At 51.4% G+C, this 27281-nt stretch overlaps 1 protein-coding gene across 10 annotated transcripts in view; it reads right to left on the bottom strand.

The window, feature by feature from the left end:
* TMEM63C (transmembrane protein 63C) overlaps positions 1-27281 on the bottom strand; it is a 130638-nt gene that overhangs the window by 42388 nt on the left and 60969 nt on the right. For 4 of the 10 annotated variants that reach the window (XR_007412730.1, XM_049113751.1, XM_025442744.3 and 1 more), the window contains one exon: positions 13156-13298. The gene's annotated coding sequence lies outside the window, so the exon portion shown is untranslated. Of the gene's footprint in view, positions 1-1094; positions 1231-3722; positions 3866-13155; positions 13299-27092; positions 27258-27281 lie in introns of those variants that run through there. The other 6 variants (XM_049113747.1, XM_049113746.1, XM_049113750.1 and 3 more) reach the window with 6 other exon arrangements.

Here is a 27281-nt window from a genome sequence, read left to right as displayed (position 1 = left end):
TGAAAGTGCTTGGTGGCCTGCAGCACATCCAAAAGGATGTGCAACTTATTATTTGGCTAATCCTGTGCATGATAAGGGAAGGGGAGAGGTCCTGGGCTGAGAAGAGCTCTGGCTTCCATCTGGCTCTAAGGAGGTCTGAGTCCCGGATGCTGCTCTTTTCTGCTCAACTCCCACACATTCATTCACTTCTTCCAAAAGTGCCCCCCTTCCTCCTTTCCTCGTCTTTCCTTCTTTCCTTCCTTCCACAAAGAAGGGCTGAGTACCTACCATGCACCAGGCATCCTGCCAAGCTCTGGGGGCCTGGCAGACCTGGTTCCCACCCATAGGTGGCTCCCAGACTCACTGGGGAGACACGTAAGCATGCCAGGCACACGTCGCCACACACTCCAGCACACCTCGATAGCTCAGGTAAACACAGGGGCCATGGGGTGGGCCTGCCTCGAGTGGTCAGAGAAGCCTTCTGCCTGGAAGTAACCTCCAGGCTGAAATGTGAGGAGGTGGGATCGGCACAGTGTGGTGGGAAGCATGGACAGAGGGAACCACATGGGCCGAGACCCAGAGGAGGCACAGAGCGTGGTGCTTTGGGGAATGTGAAAATGAACAGTCATGGCTAGAGTGTAGGATGGATCACTGGTGTGTTCTTTTGTTTGTGCATTTATTCATTCAACAGGAATTCCTGGTGTATCTACTCTTGCCAGGCCCTGTGCGGGGCCCAGGAAGTACAAATGTGAGGTCTTCTTCAGGAGGTTCCCATCCTTTGGGATTTGGGGAGAGGACTGCTGTTGGGTGAGTGGGGCCCCAGCAGCAGTTTTGCGTGGGAGGGTCTCTAGATACAAGGAGCAAGCATCTAAGCTCAGAGTGGGCTGCAACCCATTGGCACGGCAGGGCAGGGACAGGTGCAGCTTGGGCAGCACCGGGCAGGTGAGGGAAGCGGGTGAGGGAAGGAGGTGAGGAAGGACAAGAGGGAAGAGAGAGAGCCCCGCACCCACCTCAGCACTCCCATCCCTCCACCCCATATCCTCAGGGGCAGGCAGAGGCAGGATGAGGGAGGCTGTGGTGGAAACCCAGAGCATTGCCCGGCCTTTTGTCCTCACCCCTAAATCATGCCTGGACCCTCCTTTCTGGAGAGCTTTCCTCCTTCCTTCTTTCTAGCTCCTGGGTGTGAAGAACCGGAGTAGAGAGCTTTCTGGAGACCAAAGTATCAGCACTGGAAGGAATGAAACTTGGAATCTGAGGAATATAAAGGAACATAGAGCAGGGGCGCCCACCTGGCTGGTGGGGGCAGCAGGGGACTCCTCATTGGGCATTTCACAGCAGGGCAGTGGGAAGAAGCAGACCATCCGCAGCCAGACTGTCTGGGCTGAAATCCCAGGTCCACCCCTGCTAGCTACATGACCCTGGACAGTGACCTCACCTCTCTGAGCCTTGTTTCCACCTCTGGAAAGTAGGGATAACAGGCGCACTGCCTCACAAGGTTATTGTGAACACAAAATAAGCGAATTCACACAAAACCCTTTGCAGAGCGCTTGAGAGAGAGAGGGCTCACTATTTGTACTGTTGTCACTGGCACTAGCTTATCTGTGACATGGTGGTGAGGGCCCCAGACTGGACCATTCCTGGGTTCTGGCCACCTACTCTGTTCTGGAACAGGCCAGGGGAGAGATGTGAAATATGGGAAGGACTGTCCAATACCCCATAAACTGCAGCCTGTAGGTGGCTGTTGCCTCTGTTCTTCCTGCGAGGCAGAGACAAATGTCAGCCTTGCTTTCTGGGCCAACGAGGGGCAGGGAGAGATGGTGGTGATGCTGGCTGGTGAGTCAGGATTCTCAGCCCCCTCCTCAGTGGCACATGCCCTCTGATGGGGAAGCACATGGCCTTCCTCCTTCCCATTTCTCCCTAAGCCTGGCCTCCAGTGGCAGAAGCTGGAGGTTCAGCCCTCCCAGGTCTAGACAAGGTTTACTCTGCCAAGGGGGCAAAAGCTTTGAAAAGAACTAGCTCTGGGGGATCCCTGGGTGGCGCAGTGGTTTGGCGCCTGCCTTTGGCCCAGGGCGTGATCCTGGAGACCCGGGATCGAATCCCACGTCGGGCTCCCGGTGCATGGAGCCTGCTTCTGTCTCTGCCTCTCTCTCTCTCTCTGTCTCTGTGTGTATGTGTGACTATCATAAATAAATAAAAATTAAAAAAAAAAAGAACTAGCTCTGTATTTATTAGTCTCCTGGTCCATCGTTCACCCCCTTCCTTCCAGACCTGGCCTGAGTTCAGCTACTGCTGTCCTCAGTAGCCAGGCCAGCGCTTTGCTCCCCTCTCTTCATCTTGAGGCCAAGGCCTCTGTGTAAGGAGCCCAAACACCCCTGAATCCCAGAGCTAGGATGGTCTAGGAAGCCCTGGGAATTGGGGATGGGGAGAGGAGAGCAAGCTTACTAATAGCTAACATGTATGGGACACTTACTATAGAAGTTACATTTGAGTTACAGTTCACTTAATTCTCACAAGTACCAGTGGGTACTAAAGTCCTCCCTAGATGCAAAAGAAAATGAAGGCCTGGACAGGTTAAATAACTTGCCTAAGGTCCTGGAGCTATTAAGTGGCAGGGCTGGCCTTTTAACCTGGGCACTTTGCAACCCTCTGCTCTCTACCTCCTAGACCCTCTGGACCTCTGCTGGGCTGGCAGTGCCGGGCAGGGGGCCGAGGAATGGAGTGACCTCGCTCAAGCCCTAGTCCAGGGATTGAATCTTGCCCAGGCTGTCAGGATGGTGCATGGGAAAGTGCCCTAGACTGAGGCTCTGGGTCACCTGTGTGGCCTTGGGCAGGTGGCTTCTCTTCTCTGGGCCTCCTGTCTACAGGATGAGGGGCTTCTATAGTTCTCCAAGGGCCAGACTGGACCATGGATTCCAGATGTCTCAGAGACACAGCTTGCAGCCACCTGGCCTGTACTTCCTGGCCCTGCCCAACGCCACCATCCCCGTGAGTTCTCGGGAACTGATCCAGAGAGCTTGCAACTTGGTTGGACAAGCAAATCTCAGTAGGCCAAATCCATGTCCTAGGGAAAGAAGCTGGGTGGGGAGGTCACCCCCGCCTTGTCCTGTAACCCTGTCCCCCCTGCAATGCCAGAGCACCTGCTGCCCCACCCACCATCTAGCCTTCTTACTGGCTTTAACACTTTTCATCACTTTTCTGCTAATAACAGGAAAGATGATTTCCCATGGCTTGTGACCTTAAATGAGCTGGAGCCCTTGGCTATGGGCAGCCCCCTACCGTACCACCTCCCCTTCTTCTCTGGGTCTCTCCTCATATTCCTTCCACACACCCTGCTCTCAGATCTGCATCCCCGTTTCCAGGGCCAGCTTGGCAGCTGGTTTGCAGGGGGACCCTGAGTAGAGGGAGTAGGGAAGTAGGGTCACTCCATGGAGGGTTCTGGTTAATGTCCCTCCCCTGCCACCATGCCAGCTGGCCACGAATCTTCCTCACCCTAAACCACCCTGAATCTTAGTCTCCTCATATTGTCACAGTGAAGGGGGTTTTACCCAAATTTACACGTGAAGAAATGGTCGTCAGCAGGCTAAGAGGCTTGCCTCTGACTGGGGAAAGTGATGGAACAGGGATCAGAACTGGCTCCCCCTTCAGTGCTCTCAGGCTTGGATTGGTGATTCCTCAGCTTGGGGCTCGGGGGTAGGACACACTGGGATTCCCCCAGAAGGTGTTTCGTAGATCCAGATACTCACGCCCCACTCCAGACTTTAAGAATGAGAACATCCACTCCATTTTTAGGTGCAGCCAAGAGAGAGAAACACCGGCTTAGGGTTCCCAGGATTATCTGCATCTAGATAAGGCATTCTTGCAGATCTAAAAGATTTTCTGATTCCTCCTAAAAGGAAGGAGGATGAGGAGATGTGGCCCATGCAGGAAAGTAGCTCAGCGCCACTTAAATCCTACTGCAGCCGGCAGCTCAGGACGCTGGTCCTTACATTCTGCCCTGGAGAGACCTCCCCTTCCCCTCGGCTCTGTGGGAATCTGCGGAAGGTTGGCTGGAGGTCTACAGGGGCCCACACCACCCCTTCACTTGAACCCTCAAACTCCTGCCTCTCTCCCTGGGCCTGAGGTCCCTGGCCTGACCACTTCATGGGGCACCAGGCCTGCTGTCTGTCCTGTCTCTGTGTCTCTCTGAGCTTCACCACTTTTTGCACCCCAGGTCTTTTGGCTAGGGTCTTTGCAGCTCCTGAGTCCAGCTCAAATCCTGCTCCCCTAAGCCTCCCACCCTCCAGTGAGCGGCCCTGGGTTGCACCTAGTCCGCACCCTCTTTACACAGCTGGCCTTTGCTATCACTGCCTGGAACTCCTTGGCTTTTCCACGGATGTGAGCAACTAGCTCTCCCCCTACCCCCAACTCCACAGGTTCCTTGATGGCAGCCCATGTCATTGTGGTTCTCCCACAAGGACCAACATGTGGTAAGCCTCAATGAAAGACAGACAGTCCTTCACCCAGGGCCATACTCAGGGGCAGGGAATAATAAAATGTGATTTGGATATGTTTGCACAGCATGAGTCACTCATTTGGCCCCGTCCCCATGCCCCACCTACACACCGTGGGTTACCAGGTCTCTCTCCCTAAGCCATAGCATGGAGTAGAGGGGATATATGATTTGGGGGTCAGGAAACTGGAATCTGGCCCTATTAATTGCAACCTAACCTACTGCCACTCAGTTTTCCCTTCCATAAAATGGGTATAATCATGTCTGTTTGGCCTCCACAAGGGCAGCTATGACAGTCAAAGGAGATAGTATGAGGAGACTCTTGTGTAAATCATGAGCACTGTAAATGTTGGTTTGCCGCCTTTTCTATCCTTTTCCCAGGACCGAGGTCGGTCTTCCTCCCTCAGCTACCCTTGAAGCCCCAGCACGGGGTGAGTGGACTGGGGTTCCACCTCGCTGTCAGGTCTGCTATAATAATAAGGCCGCCAGCCGCTGGGACCAGCAGGAGGACATTCAGCATTGTGCACAGCACCGCACAGAGTAGTGCACTTCTGCGGCCGCTGTCTCTGCCGGGGCTCTGCGGGCAGGGCCGGGCAGCGCTCGCTGGTGTCCCCATTACAACAGCTACCATCTACAGAGAGAGTTTGACGTGCCAGGTGCTGCGCCAAGTTTCTTAATGAATGCATCATAACAAACCTATCGGATCACGTGTTAGATGCACTCGATGGCCTTCAGCATCCATTTCGCCTCGTTCTAGTGGACATGGCTTCTACAAGCTAGAAAGTGAGACACCACATGTCCAACACTCCCTTTGTCGCTGGGACTCTGATCCAAGTCAGGTTCCATCAGGGACACATGCCACAGTCAGATTTACAAGGTGGGAAGGGGGAGGAGGCATCCCCCCAGCCCTGGGCTCAGGCTGTGTTCTTCCCACAAGCAATGTTGAGGAGAGGAAGGAGTTTCGGCAGGAGATGGAAGCTCCAGCCTGGCTCCTAGAGATGGGGTGTGGGGGTGGGGGTGGTGAGAGGCCACCATGCCTAAGGCTGCAGGGGATCCCTGACCCCTGGCTTGCAGGTGGAGGGATGTAAACTCATGGCTCCAGGAATCCATTCTGGTTTTTGGTTGGCTCTGCTCCTTCTGACACCTGAGCTCCTAGCTCCTGGGCTACTCCAGGGGTAGGTCCTCCTGGCCCCAGGGACCCCTCCAGCCTTATCTCCCTTGTCTCTACAAGAAACCTCAGCCCCCACCAAATGGGGGGGCCCCTCATCCCCTCACAGGCCTTGGCTTTCTCTGCTTCTTCCATTATTCTCCCGTGTGGAAAGGCCTCTTGATCCTCCCTGAAGAAGAATGCTCCACTGCCAGGCCCCATCCACTTCTACTTCCCCCAGGCAGCCTTCCCCCAGCAGCCCCTTTCTCCCCTCAACCCCGTAGCCCTCAGTTATCCTTTCCTGAGTTCTCTACTGAGTTGTGGGTGCTGGGGAGGACAAGATGTGTCTCTTCCTCAAACCTCGATCTAGAAGGGAGTGAGAAAAGCCGTGGCTAAGAGGCAACTACAACACAGTGTGAGTGAGGGGCTCTGCTGCCGCAGCAGGATTCATACACAAGGGGGCACTGAGCCTGGTCTGGAAAATCCAGGGAGCCTTCCTGGAGAAGATGAACCTGTGTTGTTCTGCAGGTTGTGATGGAATCAGCTGGAAGGGCTTTCTGTCACTTTTTTCTGTCAACTTGGCCAACAAGGCCTGCCTCTTACTCCAGCTCCATCTTATGTAGCAGTCCCCTTCTTTTATCCCCTGGCCTCATCTATCTTTCCCACAATGCCCAGAGCATGCCACCTTCTCTCTTGCCACCAAGGGCCTTTGAATAGGCTAGTCCTTCTACCTAGAGTGTTCCTCCCTCCCACTAGTTGACTCATCCTCTCCTAGTTAATCTCAGCTCAATTTTTGCTTCCTTAGGGAAGAACTCCAGGCCAGGTCAAGCCCCCACATCCCATGCCTCAGAGCATCTTAGGCGACTAACAGCATGACATTTAGGTGTGGTCCCTAGGGACCCAAATCCTGTCTCTGCTATTTATAAGCTCCATGTCTTTGGGCCAGTATCTTAGCTTCCCTGTGCCTCAGTTATCTTATCTGTAACATCTACCTCACTGGGTGGATGTGAGGATTATATGAACCAATTCACATAAAATACAACAGTGCCTACTGCATAGCAATTGGCTCAATATAGTTAACTATTATTTTCCTTGTTTGTACCCAGACAGTTGATGTTTAGTTATGAGGTCACGTACCAAATGGCAGACTCCCCCAGGGGATGCAAAGCTCTGCGATGGCTATGCTTGCTTAGTATTTTCTCTGCTGTGTTGGTCAGAACTTGGTGCCTCACAAATGTTTGAGGGAGGGAGGAATGACTGGCAGTGGGCTACAGCAGGCCTCACTTGGCCCCCGATCTCCATCCCAGAGTGATCGGCTGGAGGAGCACCTACAAACTCTCTAACCTAAACCCCTCCTCCCACAGGTGAGCAGAGGTTGCTGCTGCCAAGTATGTCCCTGGCTTCTAGTCTCGCGGGGCTGAGCAGCCCCTGACCACCTCCATTTCCCCCTGGAATTCCACTCAATCAGTGGATTGAGGGCATGGTGAAATCTCGGGCTGAGCAGCCAGTTCTGTCTTGATTTAAAAAAAGAAAAGTGGCACATCTCCTCTGTAAGTGTCAGGGGAGCCGACAGATTTCCCCACCGCAAGCAGGGAAAGCTGCAGGCTTCAGCTGGACCCCGAGATGTTGTGATTCCCGTCTCCATGGTAACGAGTGCGCCTGAGCCTCAGCCAGCAAACACTGGGCAAAGGACTTGTCATCGTCATCACCATGCGGCCTGCAGTGGCTCTGTCCCTGGTCAAGTCCTCTCCCCCGTCTCTCATGCAGCCAAGGATGGCTGGGTTTGCCCGCAGCAGTCCCACACAGACAAGAGGGGAGAGATGGCCAGATCATCCCCGAGTCAGCCCCAGTCAAAGCGGGATGGAGGGGCGGGGCAGCGGGGCCAAACAGGCAGGAGGACACTGGGTGTCATCCCTCAGCTCCTGCTGCTGCTAGGATGGGCTCTGGTGGATGCTGTCACAGGCTGCGGAGACCCAAGGCTCTGCGGCCAGGGTGGAGCTGCAGCCCCCGCAGCCACAGACACCCCCGCCCCCCGGCGGCTGTTGATGGTTCCCTGGTGTGCAGCTGGAACCAGCCTTAACGAACACCTGCTCTAGCTGGCACCAGCCTAGGGAATGAGCAGACGGGCCGGGTCACGGCGAGCGCGCCGTCAGGTGGGAGATACCCGAAAACACGAAAGCAGGCGATCAGGATAAAGGGTAACAGATGCTCTAGTCAGTGAAGCAAGCAAGATGTGGACGGCACGTGGAAAATGCCGCCTCCTGCACGCCTGCCTGGTCTCTGGGAAGGAGACCCAAGAAACTCTTGACAAGTGGTTGCCTTCTGGGAAGGAAGCTAGAAGCTGAGAGCGGGGAGGACTGACTTTCATTATATTCTCCTTCTCACTTTTTTGGATTTTGTACCGTGCACACCTAACCAGCTCAGACAAAACAAAGTCAGACCAAGCTGAAAGGTGGCACCGTGTGCTAGGCGCTAGAGGAGGATGCGACCTGCTTGGTGGCAGGCCCGGAGAGGAGGAACGGGGCAGCCTTGACATCAAGGACTCTTGTCCTCAGGATCTGAGGCTTCTCATCTGCCAGGGCTGGGTGTATCAGTACATGACCTTATTTGGAAATAGGGCCCCTGCGGCTATAACTAGTTCAAATGAAATTGTACTGGGTTAGCGTGGGCCTTCGATCCAGTGGGCATCCCTGTACGGAGGCCACATGGAGACACGGAGGAGATGGCCCGTGGACACAGGCAGAGAGAGACGGGAGGCATGCGGCTACCAGTCAGCAAGTGCCTGGGGTGCTGGCTGCCACCACAAGCCAGGAAGAGGCAAGGGAGGACTGTCCCCGAGAGCCTGCACAGAGCACAGCCGTCCCAACACCCTGGTTTCTGACGGCCAGCCTCCAAAACTGCAAGAAAACAAATATCTGTTGTGTGAAGCCACCCAGTCTGTGGTGCTGTGGTACAGCTGCCCTCTGAAACCGATACAATGGATCTGTGCATTTGTGTTTGCGTATTTTGAGGCAGATCAGTGTATTTTGCATGGGTGCATCTGTGTATGCTGCAGGGTGGTATCTGGGTGTGCTTAGGAACGTGTTTATGACTACACTTTGTGTTTGGTGTGCTTATGTGTGTTTTGGGGTGATGCATGTTTGTTTTTATGTGTGGGCATGTTGTGTATGTGTATGCATGTTCGTGTATGTGTGTGTGAACACACATGTACGTAACCAATGATCTCTCAGGTCTTTCTTAGCCCTAACATTCCAAAAGTCTACCCTGAATTTGGCTACAGAGGTTAGTGCTGAGGGGATGCTGGCCACTGGCAGTGGGGAGGGACCCCAAGATGAGGTTGGAGCCACACCCATTCGTTCTGGTCTAGGGCTGCCTGGGAAACGGGCAGTCTATGGGAACAGTGTTCTCTGCTGCACCTGCCCTATCAGCAAAAGGGTCTGAAGCTCAGGAGTGTGGGGCCAGCAGGATCCATGCCCTGGGGTCCCAGCCCGACAGCTTTCTTGGAAGCCTTCAGCAGAGCAGAGACCCGCCCCCCTCCCCACTCTACCTGCTATGAATCTGAGTTACTCTGAAACATTAGAGTGTTCACAAAGACGGCTTGTTCTACCACAGATGCTGCCGCTGCCCAAGTTTCTGATGTGGCAGGTCTGGGTTGGAGTCTAGAAGCTCCCAGGTGATCCCGACACTGCTGGATGGGGCCGCGCTTCAAGGATCACTTCGTTAGACTGTGAAACAGGTGGTGGGGCTGTCTTCGTCCTCCACCCCCTACCTGAGACCCCGGTGTGGGTATCCTGGTCTTTGAGGACAGGCCCTGGAAAGGTCAGGCCTGGCAGGCTCCATCTTATTCCCCAGTCTGTCTCTCCCAGCTGCCTGCCTGTCAACTGTGAAATCATTCATGCAGTGAAATAATGGGCCAGACTCTGTTCCTTGTAGTCAAGGTGCTTTTGGTCAAAGCACAAGATTCTAGTGGGTCCACAGACCTCAAAGGAACCATGCATTCATAAGTGCACTCCAGAGGCCCAGTGAAGGGGTGCTGGGAGCACAGCGGAGAAGCCCTGGGCAATCTGGAAAGGCTGCCTGGAGGTGGTGTTATCCAAGGCAGAGTTGGGAGGGCAGTAGGCACATTCTTCGAGGGCTTATTGCCAAGTGTTGTGCTAAGAGTCTGTAAGCACGAGCTCTTTCAATGCTCATAACTCCAAGATGGGAGCTACTGTTACTGAAGAGACTGGAGTCTGGCAGCCACATATCCAGCCTTCGGTTCATATGGGGCTTCTGACCTGGAGTTGGGAGTTGTGGCCATAGGGAGGGCAAGGCCATGATATGCCCAGAAGAGACTGTGTGCACACAAAAGTAGAGAGGGAAGTGGGCTTGGATTATGTAAAGGGTTTCCCCAGAGAGAGTTTGGGTCCCAGATGGAAACACACCAGCCCTCGGGGCAGCAGAGATGGGAGGGACACCCAGCTCTGTCCCCATCTGGCTAAATAGGGCAGGAGCCAGGCTGGCTGCCTCTGGGGGAGTCAGAGAGAGGCAGAGGGAGGGGCAAGAGTGTAGCTGCTCCCGCGATGGGTGCGAGCCAGATGGCAGAGGCCGTGGGGCTGGCTGGCACAGCTTCACAGGGTCTGGGGGGCAGAGAGGGCCCAGGACACGAGTGGCTTGAGAATCACGGCACTATAGTAGCGCGGGCTCTCTGGCTACAGAGCTGATGGTGATGAAGGGTGAAACTGCCCAGGAATCCCAGTCCCCCTCCTTCTCTGTTTCCCCACTGCATTTATCTCCTGTCACCCTTTATCCATAGTTTAGGCTGTTCTCTGCCCTGACCCCCATTAGAACGAAGGCCCCATGAAGACAGGGCCCACGTCTTCCCCTCTCGTCGCTGAATATTGCAATGTTTCGCATAGTGCCTGGGATCCCAACAAATTCATTCATTTGTTGAATGAATAAAGAAAAACGTGCCACCCTGCACAAAGCAGCAGGGTCTGGTGTGTTCTCTCCCTGTCACTTCACTCCTGGCTTCCTAAGCTCGCACCACCAGAGCAGAAAATCCCTGTGAAAGCCACATAGAGCTCTGCTTCCTCCCTACGGAGCCTCACACCCTTGCCAGGAGTCTGGGAAGATTGGGACTGTTCCTACCCTCCGCTTGCCAAAGATAACACCACTTCCCTTCATCTTGGAATGGAGGCCAGGTGAGGAAATGTTCAACTAAGGAAAGCAAGAGGACTAGGGTAGCTCCACCCGGCAGCTTAGAGAAGTACCTCTGGTGGATGGAATAGAACAGCCACAAGACATGGAGCGCCCACCCCATGCAGGTGCTGTATAGGTGCCCTGGGCACTTTGATCCATTTTGGCCTTTCCTCAACCCTATGGAATGGGTATTATTCTCCCATTTTATAGATGGAAGAGTAAAGGCTCAGAGAAGCTAGATGACACGGCCAAGGTTTCCCCACCCAGGGTGGAGCCTGGTTTTGGACCTCGGTCTGTCCTACCCCAACCTGGCACCTGCTTTTCCATGGTACAGGCCTCTGTTGTGCTAGGGAAACTGGAGGTGCAGGGTGTGGGGCTCACCAGGCTCTCCGTCCCAGATGCCAGATCATGGGTGGTCTCTGCTGGCCTCAGCCTCCCACCCAAGCTATGGGAGCTCAAGTTCTGGCCACCAGCCAGTAATGAATGAGGACAAGGACATCGTGTCGGCGTGGCCTGAACTCATCCAAGAACGTGAGTTTCAACTGCACTCACCGCCTGCTCTGGCCTGTGCTGGGCATCTTCTCCTCACTCTGATGCGCACTGGCAAGGCTGGAGTCCAAATGGTATTCCCTGCATTTAAGGCCCCTGGCAGATCCAAGGGAAACCAAACCTGCCTCCGAGGCAGATCCAGCAGCCAACATCCAGGGGCTGCTCAAACTGGGGCACAGCTGAGAAGGCAGGAGAGCCCGGATCAAGCCTTCAGCTGTGGGGCTGTCTGCAGCTGCCCTTCTGTTCCTCAAGGACTCAGTTCGCCCACCCTGATGGTGGAAACCCTTTCTCACAGCAAACACTACTGATTCCTTATTATGTGCAAGGAAAATAATAAAGCTTCTGTTCTTGAGGCCTTCAAAGGACAGGTTAGACATAGTCCACCGAATGGGCAATGGGGAGCCTTGGACGATTTCGGAGCAGGGCAGCGAGAGGACTGCCCTGCTTCAGGAAGCAGAGTGTGGCTTTTGTCATGACCAGAGCTAATGTGTGGGAAGCACTCACTGAGTGCTGGAGGTTGTTCCGAGTGCTTTACAGATACTAACTTTAATCTTCACAGCCCCCCTGGGGTACTGTGTTATCCTCATTCTACAGATGAAAAGACTGATGCACACAGAGATTGCAAGGCCCGGGCTGGGACAGTGGGCATGGCCAGGGGAATGGAAGTGAGATACTGTCTCTGGCTAAGACTCCTTGCCCTGGATCTCAGGCTGGACCAGGAAATTATGAGGGAGACACATCAAGCACTTTGATCTGCACAGAGAAGAACTCTATCTGCAACTGCTTTTATTGATAATGACAACAATCACAGTATTCTTGGCCAATAGCCCACACAGGATAACTTCTTTGGCGGAAAAGAGATTTTAGAGACTCTCAAATAGAGATAGCTTATCACTGTGTGAGCCTGCCTTGACTACCCAATTCTTTCTTGATTTTATTAACTTAACTTGCTTAAATTGGGGAGAAAGCCTCACTGTAATGCTAACTTGGCTTTAATGCCTTCTAGCTTGGGATGTTTGATCACCACCAGGGGCCCCATCATAGAGTGGGATGAGTTGCTGGAGTCACTGGGTTGGTGGAAGGAGAGGAAGGGTGGGGGGTGGAGGGTGGGGGTTGGGGGGGGTGGGAGGGCTAGGAGGTTGGGGGAGAGACCAGCTAAGGCCAGGTAGGGGAAGAGGCAGCTGAACCCAGGAAGGACTGCCTGAGACCCAGGGCTTCCTATGTTGTTTTGACAAAATTACACCTGGGTCCTCTGAGACAGTCAGCTTCACCACCGTCAACAGCACTATTGATAGAAGTAATGCTTGAGAAGTAAAAAGAGACTGAGGTTGGAGTATATCACTGAGATCCTTTCCAGCTCTAAGAGTCTATGAAGATGCCATCTGTCATAATCCCTTCCTGAGAGGCAGGGAATTCTTGGAAGAGTTGCTTACTGGGCCTGTCCCAGACTGGGCTCAGCTGGGACCCATGCAGGACCCCAGTTTACAGCTCAACCTGGGAGCATTTCAGGGTGGAGAGGGGCAGCACAGGGGACATCCTAACCAGAGCCAGAGTAGTCTTTGGACCCCCTTCCCAGGCTTTAGGAGCCAAGGTCCCCCAGGACAGTGTCCTTTGGAGAGGACTGAGCTTTCCAGCACCCCCCTCCCACCAGGTTGTGGGTTTTGGAGGGCTTAGGGAGAGCCTCCACCCACGCAGCAGCTGGAGAGCTACAGGTCACAGGCAATGGGGCAGCCACATTTCCTCAGCCTGACAGAGGAGCTGCTGCCAGGGTCTTAGCACTGCCGGGTGAGAGGGTGGGAAGAGAACCAACCTGGATCAGCAGGTGAGGTTTGTGGCTGAGGCGGATGGGTGGTCACCGGCCCTGCCTCCTCTTGATCTGTCCTCAGGTGCTTCCCAGTGGCCCAGCCTTGCCCTTGCTTGGTTCCTGACCACGCCGGTGGCTCCTCCAGGGCTCTGTGGCACAGGGGCGACAAAACACTCTCAGGTCTCCCCAGCCTCCTCACAGCTGCTCACCCAGCCAAGGCCCAGCATGCTGGTCAGCACCTCCCCATGGGGCCTACCTCAGGGGAGTTCTCAAGGGGTGAGGGGCACCCCAGATGACCCCAGTCCACCCCCTATCTCTGCACCCAGCTGCCCATCCCTGGGGTGGGTGAGCTGGGGAGCCATCCTTCACCGTGGGTGAGCATGAGCCTGAGGGGAGGGGAGCTGTGGACAGAGCACTACACTAAAGGCACCCGGGTCTGCACTGCCATTTGCCTCCAGGCGACGTGGGAGTACCCCACTTCCCCACACAGGAGGGGTGCTTCAGCCTAGATACCCAGATGCTGCCAGCAAGGCTGAGCTGGGGAGCTCAGAGGGGCCCATCACCATCAGGGGACTTCAGCATCATTTGGGGGCTGCTTGTTAAAATGGTTTCAGGGCCCTTACCCTAGCCCACTGAATCAGAATGCCTGGGAAAGTGCCTGGGGATCTGCATTTAACAGGTTCTCCCTGTGGATGCACCTGAAATAAGAGTCGCTGGACCATATGCCACAAAAGGGCCAAGATAAGGATGAAGCTTTGATCATATGCATGAAGGAAGGGGTCATTGGTCCCTTTCCTGCAGGCAGCGCCATAGGAGCCCCGTCTCTGCAGACAGACTAGCCAGGTGCCCCGGGCAGCTGCTGAAAACTCACTAGGCCCCATTTCTTTGGGGACAAAATGAAGACTGGAGACATCTCCCTAGCCCTTTAAGATTGAAAATTATAAATATAAGAAGAGGGGAGCCCACTGGGAATTTAAAAAGAAAGTTCAGGATGAGGCACTGAAATAGTACTCTGCCTTTCCAATTGCTTTCTTCTTAAATATTCATTTTAAATTCTTTTTGTTAAGTATTTTACTTATTTATTTGAGAGAAAGAGAGAAACAGGACAAGCAGGGAGAAGACTAGAGGGGGAGGGAGAAGCAGCACCCCCCCCCCCCGCAGAGCAGGGAGCCCAAAGTGGGGCTCCATCCCAGGACCCCAAGATCAGGACCTGAGTCGGAGGCAGATGCCCAACCAACTAAGCCAGTATAGTAGCACTTCTTTTTAAATTCTGAAAATAAGGACACCTGGGTGGCTCAGCGGTGGAGTGTCTACCTTGGCTCAGGGCACAATCCTGGAGACCCGGGATCCAGTCCCACATCAGGCTCCCTGCATGGAGCCTGCTTCTCCCTCTGCCTATGTCTCTGCCTCTCTCTCTCTGTGTGTGTCTCATCAATAAATAAAATCTTTAAAAATAATTAATTAATTAATTCTGAAAATAACATGCTTATAGGAATAAAAAATAAAAGCATTTAAATCAATGCACAAAATCCCCCTGCTATTCCTCCAAACCTTGGTCCCACTCCCAAACACAGTCACATTTCCCATTTTACTTTTCTTCAAAAACTTTCCTATAAATACTGACAAATACACATCTATGCCTACATCTTTATTTTATTTTTTTAAAGATTTTATTTATTTATTCATGAGAGACACACATACATAGAGAGGCAGAGACACAGGCAGAGGAGAAGCAGGCTCCATGCAGGGAGCCCTATGCAGGACTCAATCCCGGGTCTCCAGGATCACGCCCTGGGCTGAAGGCGGTGCTAAACCGCTGAGCCACCCCGGGCTGCCCTACATCTTTATTTTAAACCTAGCCAGGAACATATTCCCGGTACTGTTTTGTTAGTTTAACATACATCACACATCTCTGCATATCAGCACAGACAGATCCTTCATCTTTGTGGAGCTCATGTGTTCCATTGAAAAATGCACTGTAATTTATGTGAATCTATTCCGGTTGATGGATGTTTACATTGTTTCTACCCTTTTGCTGCAAAAAGCTGCAGAACAGCATCTTTGAGTTTTCTTTGTGTCTATGTCGGAGGTTAGCTGTAGGGTAAATACTAAGGACTCGAAGGTTAGGTGGATCTCAAATTCTGATAGATGTTTCCAAATTGTCTTCCAAAGAGGATAAACCAGTTCAAACTGCCCAGACAGGCCAGAGAATTGTCTGTTGCCCTCCACCCTCGACAACATTGTGCATTATCAAATCATTAAGCTTTGCCAATATGAATGTTGAAAAATCATATCTGGTTTCAATGTGTCATTCTGTAATTATGAGAAAGGGCAGACATTATTTTCATGTTTATTGATTGATTTGCCTTTGCATTTCTTTTTCTGTAAATTGCCTATGTCCTTTTCAAATTATCTTACTGATTTTTTTTAAAGCATGTTTTTTTTTTTTTTTTTTAATTTAAATTCGATTTAGGGACTCCTGGGTGGCTCAGTGGTTGAGTATCTGTCTTCGGCTTAGGTCCTGATCCCAGGGGTCCTGGGATTGAGTCCTGCATCAGGCATCCCACAGGGAGTTTGCTTCTTCCTCTGCCTATGTCTCTGCCTCTATGTGTCTCTCATCAATAAAATAAAAGTCTTTAAAAAATAAGTTAAATTCAATTTAGTTAACATATAGTATATTGGTAGTTTCAAGGGTAGAGTTCAGTGATTCATCAGTTGCATACAACACCCAGTGCTCATTACATCACGTGCCCTCCTTAATGCTCATCACCCAGTTACCCCATCCCCCCACCCACCTCCCCCTGCAGCAATACTCAGTTTGCTTCCTATAGTTAAGAGTCTCTTATGGCTTGCCTCTCTCCGTTTTTATCTTATTTTTCCTTTCCTTTCCTTATGTTTGTCTGTTGTGTTTCTTAAACTCCACATATGAATGAAATCATGTATCTGTCTTTCTCTGACTGACTTCCTTCACTTAGCATAATACCACCTAGTTCCACCCACATTGTTGCAAATGGCAAGATTTTATTCTTTTTGATGGTTGAGTAATATTCCATTGTATGTATGTGATATATATGTGTGTGTGTATATATATATATATCTCACATCTTCTTTATTCATTCGTCTGTCCATGGACATCTGGCCTCTTTCCATATTTTGGCTACTATGGACATTGCTGCTATGGTCCTTCGGATCACTATGCTTGTATCCTTTGGATAAATACCTGGTAGTGCAATTGCTAGGTTATAGGGAAACTCTATCTTTTTTTTTTTTTTTTAAAGGAGGGATTACTTAACATCTTTCTTTTTTTTTTTAAGATTTATTTATTTATTTATTCATGATAGACACAGAGATTGAGAGAGAGGCAGAGACACAGGAGGAGGGAGAAGCAGGCTCCATGCCGGGAGCCCGACGCGGGACTCGATCCCGGGACTCCAGGACCGCGCCCCGGGCCAAAGGCAGACACCAAACCGCTGAGCCACCCAGGGATTCCCTATCTTTAACTTTTTGAGGAACTTCCATACTATTTTCCAGAGTGGCTACACCAGTTTGTGTTCCCAGCATTCCTCACCAACATCTGTCATTTCCTGACTTGTTAATTTTCGCCATTCTGACTGGTGTGAGCTGGTGTCTCAAAGTGGTTTTGATCTGTATTTCCCTGATGCCGAGTGATGTTGATTTTTAAGAGGTTTTTCTAAGCTAAGGCAATTAATTAACTTGTCATGCGTATTGCAAACTGTCATATGTCTCTTTTTCATTTTTTTATGTCATCATTGGCTTACAGAAATTTCATATTTTCCTGTAAGCAAAGGTATTTTTTTACTAGAGCATCCTAAGAATATTTGCCCATGTTTTCCACTATTACTGTTTGGGTTTTCTTTTTTCTTTTTAATCTTTTTTTCTAGACTATATTTTGGTGTAAGGAACATAGCAGGGCCCAGCTTTATTTTTTTCCTCAAGGGGCTAAACAGTTGCTCAAAGTCATGTATGAATAATCTATTTCCTCCCTCCACCCCACCACCCTCCCTCTAAGTTCAAAATCTCAATTTAACTATGTGTACAATTTGAGGGATGCCTGGGTGGCTCAGTGGTTGAGTGTCTGCCTTTGGCTTGGATCATGATCCCGGGGTCTTGGGATTGAGTCCTGCAGCAGGCTCCCTGCATGGAGCCTGCTTCTCTCTCTGCCTGTGTCTTTGCCTCTCTCTGTGTGTCTCTTATGAATAAATAAATACAATCTTTTTAAATAAATAAATAAATAAATAAATAGGCCTCCTTTTATAACTTCTGTTTTCAAGATTCATATTGGATTGTACTTCTCAAGCAGTGTTAATGTTTAAGGTAAGAGTGGTCATTTTCCCCTAGTATATGTGTATATCTCTATACACACATACACACACATGCCTAAAACTGTATTAAGCAATATTCATCTATTCTTAATAAATAAGAGTTAAAATTGAGACCTTATGTAGTCAAAGCGATCTTGAAAAAGAAAAACAAAGCTAGAGGTATCAGATTTCAAGTTATACCAAGTGGTAGTAATCAAAAGAGTATGGTACTTGCATAAAGATAGACACATAGATCAATGGAATAGAGCAGAAAACCCAGAAATAAATCCCAATTATAAGGTCAATTAATCTTCAACAAAGGAGGAATGATACACAATGAAAAAAAGACAGTCTCTTCAACAAATGGTATTGGGAAAACCAGATAGCAATATGCAAAAGAATGATACTGGACCACCTTCTTACACCATACCCAAAAATAAACTCAAGATGAATTAAAGACCTAAATGTGAGACCTGAAACCACAAAAATCCTAGCACAGGCAGTAATTTCTGTAGGAAATTACTACATCATCAGCTGTAGGAACATTTTTCTAGGTATGTCTCCCGAGGCAAAGGAAAGAAAAGCAAAAATTAACTATTGGGACTACATCAAAAATAAAAAGCTTTTGCACAGTGAAGGAAAAACAGAAAGGCAGCCTACCGAATGGAGAAGATACTTACAGATGACATATCTGATAAAGGGTTAGTATCCAAAATATTTAAAGAACTTCTAAAATTCACCATCTCAAAACCAAATAATCCAATTAAAAATGGGTAGAAGTCCTGAACAGACATTTATTCAAAGAAGACATCCAGATGGCCAACAGACACATGAAAGGATGCTTAATATCATTCATCATCAGGGAAATGCATATCAAAACCACAATGAGCTATCACTTCACACCTGTCAGAATGGCTAAAATCAACAATACAGTGTTGGCGAGGATGTGGAGAAAAAGGAATGCTTGTGTACTGTTGGTGGGGATGCAAACTGATGCAGCCACTGTGGAAAACAGTATAGAGATTCTTCAAAAAATTAACAGTAGAACTACTGTACAATCCAATAATTGTACCATTAAGTATTTACCCCAAAAAAACAAAAACAGTCATTCAAAGGGATACATGCACCCCTTGGTTTAAAGCAGCATTATCTGCAATAGCCAAACTATGCAAGCAGTCCAAATGTCATCCACAGATGAATGGAAAAAGAAAAGGTGGTATATACACATAATGGAATATTATTTGGCCATAAAAAAGCATGAAATATTGCCATTTACAATGACATGGATAGAGCTAGAGAGTATAATGCTAAGCAAAATAAGTCAGAAAAAGACAAATACCATATGATCTCACTTAAATGTGGAATTTAAGAAACTAAACAGACGAGCAAAGGAAAAAGAGAGACAAACCAAGAAACAGATTCTTAACCATAGAGAACAAACTGATGATTACCAGAGGGGATGGGTGACAGAGGGTATGGAATTTAAAGAGTGTATTTATCATGATGCAAGAAAAATAAAGTAAAATGATAAAAACATTTTAAAAAAGAGGTACAATCAGAGACATATGTTGAACTTTACCAAATGCCTTTAAGGCATTTTTAGCATTTATGGAGATGTTTATGTGATTTTTTTTTTACCTCTTTTGACCTATTACTATGTTCAAAATAGCCCCACTTGCTTGCAGTGTATTTGTTTTTTAAACATACTGCTGTGCGACTCTATTTGCTGCTATTAATTTATTAATTTTGCACCAATATTCATAAATTAGATTTTTTTCAGTAATTTCTCTTTTTTGGCACTCTTTGTCATGCTGTGCAGGCTTCATAGACTAATTTGGAATCTTTCCCTCTCTATGATCTGGTATGGTTGGTGCAACTTAAAAAACATGCTATTAGGGACTCCTGGGGGCTCAGTTGGTTAAACATCCAATTCTTGATTTCAGGTCAGGTCATGATCTCAGGGTCATGGGATTGAGCGCCACATCGGCCTCCACACTGGGCATGGAATCTGCTTGGGATTCTCTCCCCACCCCCTCTCTGCCCCTGCCCTGCTCTTTCTCTCTCTCCTCCTCCCTCTGCCCCTCCCCTGCTCGTGCTCTCTCTCCCTCAAAATAAATAAAGAACATCTTTTTTAAAAACAGAATTATCCCATCCTTGAAGGTTTATAAAAATTCAAAGTTGGCAGAACCCCAGGTTTTTTGGGGTGGAGTTTTATGAAAATGCAGTTTCTATCATGATTATTGATCTGTTGAGGCTTTCTAGTTAGTTCTTCTGGGGTCAAACTGGTGATTTAGATCTTCTCAGAAAACTGTCAGTTTCAGCTGATTTTCAACTGAATTCACATGTGGTCAAGCACAGTATCCCCTAAGAATTCTTTCTCTTTTCTCTATATAGTGCCTATTTCCCTATTTTAGTGTTCAATTTTACATATTTGGCTCATCCCTCTCCCAATCCCCATTAGATTACTTAGACTTTTTTTTTTTTTAAGAATTTATTTATTTATTCATGAGAGACGGAGAGAGAGAGGCAAAGACATAGGCAGGAGAAGCAGGCTCCCTGCGGGGAGTGCAACACAGGACTTGATCCCAGGACCCCGGGAACACACCCTGAGCCAAAGGCAGACACTCAACCACTAAGCCACCCAGGTGCCCCTACTTAGACTTTAAAAAATCGTCCAATGACTCATGCTGTTCAAACAGTAGCCTACTGACCAGATGCACACCCAGAGATACAGAAGCTGGAATCAGGGACATCGATGAGGAAAGGAGTGGGGGAAGGGCAGCTTGACAAACACAAGCCAGGAAACCTTTAAAAAGTGCAGAGAGCCCCAGCACATATGCCCTGGCCTTGAACATCCTGCATCTCCTTTTCACAAGTTCCCCACACCCAGTAAAATCCGACAACTCCCACCCCGCCTTCAACGCCCAGCTGTCACCTCCTCTTGGAACCTTTCCTGGCTTTCCTGGGAAAAGTCGATGCCTTTCCTCTGACATTCAAGATTACTTTTGTTTTTAACTTGGAAAATATTTTTTTTTAAGATTTTATTTTAGGGACGCCTGGGTGGCTCAGCAGTTGAGTGCCTGCCTTTGGCCCAGGGCGTGATCCTGGAGTCCTGGGATCGAGTCCCACACCGGGCTCCCTGCATGGAGCCTGCTTCTCCCTCTGCCTGTGTCTCTGCCTCTCTCTGTGTGTCTCTCATGAATAAATAAACAAAGTCTTTAAAAAAAAAAAAAAAGATTTTATTTTAAAGTAATCTCTACACCCAATGTGGGGCTCAAACTCACAACCCCAAGATCAAGAGTCACATGCTCCACCAAATGAACCAGCCAGATGCCCCTAATTTTGAAAACTTTTAAACACCAAAAAATTAAAAGAATAAAACCAATGGAATTAACCAGTGTTAACATTCTGTCATTTTTGTATCGGATCTTTTTTGTTAAGAAAACATTACTGACAAATTAAAAGTCTTTCCTTCTATCCACCAGCACCAGCTCCTTCTTTCTCTAGCCAAAGACCACCACAAGCATGAATCTAGTAGCTACTGCAACATGTTTACATCCATAAATGACAAATAGTATTGTTTGTGATTTCCACTAAAATGAAATGTTCTTGAATGGTATTTTTCTGCAATTTCCTGTTCCTCGCAATATTGTTTGAGATTTATTTATGTGTGTGTTTCTTGAGGTGTAAGTCACAAAACATAAAATTCCCCAATTACATGTGATCTACCTGCTGCATAAGAACACATTTTTAGTTGTCTGCTCCGTCAGTGTAGACACTGAAGAGACTGAGATGGAGACCTCTTGTGCTTCCAGCACTGCTACCCTAGATATCTTTGGAACTGTCTCCTCATGCACACACATGGGTTTCTCTAGGTAATTATACACCTAGATGCAAAACTGTTGGGCATGAAGTATGTACATTTTCAGCTTTGAATGTCATTGCCAATATAGCTTCTGGCGCTCTGTCCTGCCGTTATTATAGCATTTCTGTAGCTGTTGCCACAATCAGTTGACTTGCCTACCTGCCCCCTCCCCATGAGTTACCAGAGGGCATGTGTGTGACTGGCACTCAATGAACACTTGACAAATGGAAGGATGAGCTCACTGTCTAGCACAAGAGACAGACACTAATGGGACAAGGACAAGACTATGAGACCTCCACTGGCTGGGATCCAGGGAAGGCTTCATGGAGGAGGTGGCATGTGAGCTGGACTCTGAAAGGCGCTGTCTGACCAAATGAAGATGGGGATGACGAAAGGACGGGCCGGGAGGAAGGAGTGGGTCAAACAGCCTGGGCATCTTTCATTTGCCAAGAGTAGTGGTTCTGCTGAGCTAAGTAAGGGGTGAGCATGAGCGGGGAGGGAAGGGCAGTGTGTGTACTTAGTAAAATCTTCAAGGTGATCTGATGCATCTCGCATCCCATGCAGGGAGAGCCTCTGAGCCAGAGTGGAGTGTATGGGAAGCAGGAAGGAAGCAGGAGGGCAGGCTGGGAAAGGTAATTGGGTTTAATCCAAGCTCAGTCTCTGATGGCAGGCTCTGGGAAGCCGGTAAGAAGTGACCAGGTCAGAGATGGGCTCAAAGATGACTCATCTGATAAGCAGGCAGATAGCTGTGATACCCGGGCCTGGGTCTAGACGTAGGTCAGAGAACCTTTGCCTCCCCACCCCTCTCCCTCCTCTGTCTCTTGGGACAGATAGACCACAGGGCCTGGACTTGTGCCTCAGACCCACAGGAGAGTGCTGGGACTTGGGCCTCTCCGCGTCCTCCACTTTGTGGCTCTGTGAGCACAGGCCTAGGCTGCCTGTCCCCTCCATCTGGCTGTCTCATGCAGGTGTCCAGGCCAGGGAGCTGGGGAGACCCCCCGGGAAGCTCGAAGCCAAGGCCCCTGCACTGAATCTCCTGCCTAGCTCAGCCCCTCTGATCGAGCCTGCAGCATGTCCCAGGGCGGAGGTATGGGTGGGGTGGGAATGCCATCCGTCCATAATCCCGGCTATCCTTCAGCAGGGCCAGGCTCTTGGCACCCAGCCCAGAGTGGAGGGAAAGGGGAGAAAGCCTGACCTTCACTTCCAAGTCCTTTTGTCTTAAGCAACTTCAGCAAAACCACCAGCAGCGGCAATAGCAGGTGAACGGAGGATGTGTCAGCCGTGCTCAGGGGAGGAGGGACACTCCACTGGAGTCAGACAGGCCTGGAGCCACTTTGGTGCCCCTGTGCATGTGTGTGCATGCGTGGGGTTGTGGCTGTTAAAACCTCTCTAAGCCTCAATATTCCCATCTATCAAGTGGGCTGTTCACACCTGCACTGCCCCTCACCCGGGGCGTGCAGGGGATTTAAAGGAATAACAAGGGATGCGAGGTCCCTGAGTGGCACCAGGACCTCAGGGCAGAGACATGGTTCAGCCTGTCGTTCCATTGCCTGAGCAGCTCTCCCCAAAGGCTGGCCCTACTTTACAGCCCTGGGCCCATGAGATCCCAGCCCAGAAGGGATCCTGGGTCCAACAACAGTTTGTCTGCTGTACAGGACAGACATCCTCCACACCTGTCCCACATGCCCCACACACTCCCTCTGGTTCTGAGGAGACCTCCCCATCTGCCAACTCTTTCGTTCAGAGGGAACAGCTCAGTTCAAACAGTGCCAGAAGCAATCCACACTATTGATTAGCCATTGCCAAAAGCATGGCCAGCCAGCCCACAGACCCTGGACAGCCTGCCACTGAGCAAGTATAGGGGAAGCACAGGGAAAGAAGGGGGATCCCGGTCACTAAGCACATGCAGGCATATGAGCCTTTCCACTTCTTTCCATTCATCCTCATGCTGGCCCCCTGATGTGGGGATTATTTCACCATGTTGTGAACAAGACTCATAGAAGTGAAGCAACCACATAATGAAGCAGGTGGAAACTCAGCTCCCAAGTGCCCCCAGACAGGGTCTCTCTGTGTGCCTTGTCCCCCCACACTCTTGTGCCCCCAACAAAGCCCAATTGGCTTCCCCATGGGGCTCATTCGCCTTCTGCAGCATTTCCAGCCTATGGTCCAACTATTGCCACGCAGACACCAGAGGTGATGAGGCTCCCACATCAAAACCCAACACACGGCCACGTCCCCAGCCAACTGGCCACAGGCACATCTTCCCCATCTGTATCTCCCAAGACCTCAGGATGCCTTTCTCTTCTGACAGGATCCCATGACTGAGGCCAGTGTCCCTCTGACTGGGCACAACTCTGAGAAGACTCAGCCGATCTCGTCTTGAGGGTGCTCGTGAGGAAGAGCAGAGTAGAAGGGTGGGAAAAATAGATGGTGGGAGCCCAGGACACTTGGATCCTGGTTTTGTAAGCGGATCCAGGCTTCAATTCCCTTTTGGAACAATCACAGCCTCAGACTGCTAGGAAGGAACTTGGCAGCTTGGTTGCACTCCTTGCCCTGGAAATACGGGATGTAGGGTTCTGGCCACAGGTACTCTTCTAAAGAGTAGCCCTTGTTTTGCCCAGGGCAGTCTGGACAGATCCATGACAAGAACACATGGTACCTCATGAGTTGCCCAGGTTCCCATCCCAGCTCCCCCTGGAACCCTATTTTACACAAGTTGCACCAGTCAACTCATGGTAAGAACGGGGCGGGGGGGGGGGGGTCCGGTCCACAGCACTCATGCTGGTGTGTGAGCCAGGAAAACCACAGCTTTCCCAGGACAGAGAGGAGAGGACTTAGTGCCCTGCCTCAGGCACGACAGTGCACTTCAAGCTGCTGAGCTCACGTCCTCTGAGCATCTTGATTACGGTCAGTCCCAGAGTGAGTCTGCCTAAAGCTCCAAAGGCCCCATGGCCTCCTGCACCCTGGGCACTGTGTGCAAAGAGCTCCCAGCACTTTATGCTCATTATCTCCACCGTTCTTCCACCAGCTGCTTCCCAGGGAGAACCAGAGGAGAAAGAGCGTCCCCAGCTGTGAGTCAGTGGGAGGTAAGAGGCCGGCAGCAAGGTCCACCATGCCACCAATCACCAGTACTTTACTGCGTGGGGATCCTGCTAAATATCATAGGCAGCCAAGGAAGGGGAATAGAAGCCCTCAAGGGCCAAAATACAACTTGAGGTATGTTGGGGAGGATCAGCCTACCTTCCAACCTTTGAGGGGTACCCTACACTGGCCACAGCGGAGAGGGCATCCTCCATAGCAGGCATAGCCACATGTTCCCCAGGGAAGCTAGAAACAGCCTCAATCTATACCACAGTCTCCAGGAATAACACTACCCACCTGCAATAAATGCATGACATGCTTCCAAAGCCCTCTGACCCAACTGGGAAGGTGTTCTCATGCCCAGCTGTCAGGTAGGAAAACTAAGGGCAGGATGCCAATCAGTAGGGACTCTGGTCCAGAACCAGGTGCCCTGCTCCTCTGTAAGTGGTTCTTCTCCCACAAGCCAAGAGCCTCTCTGCCACCTGCCCCTGCCTCTGCCAGTCGGGAGGCACATACCGTCAGCTCCCCAGGACCACAGGGCAGTGGCCTTCCTCCTGGAGAAGGGCTAGAAGGGACCCTCAGGGATCCCAGCAGAGGAGCTGGACACATGGCAGGTCCTCTACTCTCTCTGGCCTTGTACTGTCACCCCCATGGGCAGCTAGTTCTGATCTAGTTTACTGGCAACCCTATCCCTTCCCAAAGGTCACCCCAGTGATTACTGGTGATCATCAAGCAGCCCAAGCCATGCTGCAGAATCACCGGGGTCTAGCTTCAGGGGCTCTGTGCTCAAGGGGTGTGTCCAAGGAGCAGCATCCACGTGCCAGGCACAAGCTAACTCCCTTTCACTTAGAATCAGGTTGGGCTGGCCAGAAACTCCCAGCCTGTGATGCTATCAAAGAGGAAACTGAAGTCACTGGGGTCTTCTCCCAGCTGTGGTCACAACCACTGGCACCAGGGCAGAAGGGATGGGTGCCCTTGCCCCTGAGGGCCCCACAGAAATCGTGTTACGGGATAGGTAACCAAGTGACTGATTTTGGCTTCCTTCTTCTAGCTGCTTCTTTCTTTTTAACTTGAAAACATCTCGTAAAGGAGGAGAAAATGCCAGGGCTGTGGCCTCTCACTGACAGCCCCTTCCACCCCTCAGGAGGCACTCATGGCCTCACCCTACCAGGGCTGGGAGCTGTAGCAAGAGGAGAGGAAGGGGCCTCATCCACAGCCCGGTGGTGGGCCAGGGAATAGGAGACCTGTGTGTAGGCGAGAGACCTGGAGTAACGCACTGCACCCTCTGTGCCTCAGTTTCCTTGCCTGTACCACAGTGCTGTCTGGCTCCAGCTCTAAAATACAATATAGCTCTCTCCCTACCTCAGTTTCCTTCCAGAGAAAGGCACCTGCTTCAAAAAGAAGAAAGACAAGGTGAATTCAGGAAAAGTTCACCTCCAAGAGCCACAGATCCGACAGTAGTCCATTTCCCCTGGGGACAGGAGTTGGGGAGAGAGCAAGGGTGAGCTGCTACAGAGGATGGCGTCGAGAGAGGGCCAGTCTACCAACATGGTTCCCCAGCCTCTTCTCCAGTGAGACACAGGCCAACAAAGGAGAAAGTTCATCTCCTGGTCCCCTGTCCTTCCCACGGCAGCCTGGGAACTTGCAGGTGGCTTCCATCAAGGCCAGTTGGTACAGAGACTGATGCCCAGAACCGGGCTGCCCCCTCGTACCTTCCTCTCCCAGAAGCCAACTCCCTCTCTCCCCGAACCCACAAGGATGGTAGAGGCCCACAGTCCCTTGAGTCTCTTGAGCAATTTTCTCCTGGCCCCAGACAATTCTTATCCTTGCAGCGTTCCCACCCATAACACCTCAGGGGCCCATGCAGAAGCTGTACCCGCCTCCATTCTCAAGGAGGGGGAAAGGGGGCCTTGGGGTGGGGTGGTCCACCCCAGATGGGACCAGGGGTCCGGAGAGCCGGATTGGCCCCCGCCCCTCCAGAGAGCTCAGATGGTCAAGGCAGTGGCTGGGAGGCCAGCTCTGTAGGACCTGCTGAGTGACCTTGGTGAAGCCACAGCACCCCTGCGCCTCAGTTTCCCCAGGCCCATCACCCAAATGCAAAGTTTCTCCCTCAAGGCCAAGATGAGGACGGAGGCAAGAGCCTTTCTGTGAGAGCACGGGGGAAGGGGCGGCCTGCTCCAGCGCCGGCCGGGAGCCCAGCCCACTGCACCGGGCGAGCCCCCCACCCGGCAGCGCCCAGCGGCGACGCTGCCAGAACTCAGGGCGGTGAAGCAGGCTGCGGGGGAAGCGCCACCCTCGGGGCCCGGCCCAGCCCAGCGAGGGGGCGGCACGCCCGGGACTCCCCGCGGGGGCACGGTCCAGGGAGCAGCCCCCCTGGCTCCCGCGGCGCAGCGACCCCGGCCCCGGCCCCGGCCCCGGCCCTCCCCGGCGGGCAGCTCACCCGGCGTCCCCGGTGCAGGCCGGCGGGCGGGCAGCGCTCCCGGAGCCCGGCGCAGTGCCCCCGCCCCCGCCCCCGCCCCCACCCCTCCGCCGGGCCCGGGAGCCGAGAGCCGCCCCCCCCCCGTCCTGCGCCCCTCCCCGCCGGCGCGCCCCGGCTGCTCCGCCGCGCGCCCTCCCCACCTGCGCCCGGGCGTGACGGCCCAGCCCCAGGCGGGGGGCTCCGGCCACGCGCCTACCTGAGAGCGGCCCTCCCGCGGCCCTCCCGCGGCTGCTCGAGCCGGCCCCACCTGGCGAGGGACTGTCAGCAAATTCCGCGCTGCAGCACCGCGGGAGCGGCGTCCCGGCTCCGCCCCGGCTGAGCCAACCTTGCTCCGCCCCAAGGCTGCTCTGACCCACCGGGGCCCCGGGCCCGAGGAGCCCCGACG

The sequence above is a fragment of the Canis lupus genome, chromosome 8, assembly GCF_003254725.2.
Source record: "Canis lupus dingo isolate Sandy chromosome 8, ASM325472v2, whole genome shotgun sequence".
Classification (NCBI taxonomy): domain Eukaryota; kingdom Metazoa; phylum Chordata; class Mammalia; order Carnivora; family Canidae; genus Canis; species Canis lupus.
The sequence above is the reverse complement of the archived record's forward strand: the minus strand, read 5'-3'. Positions and strand labels throughout refer to the sequence as shown.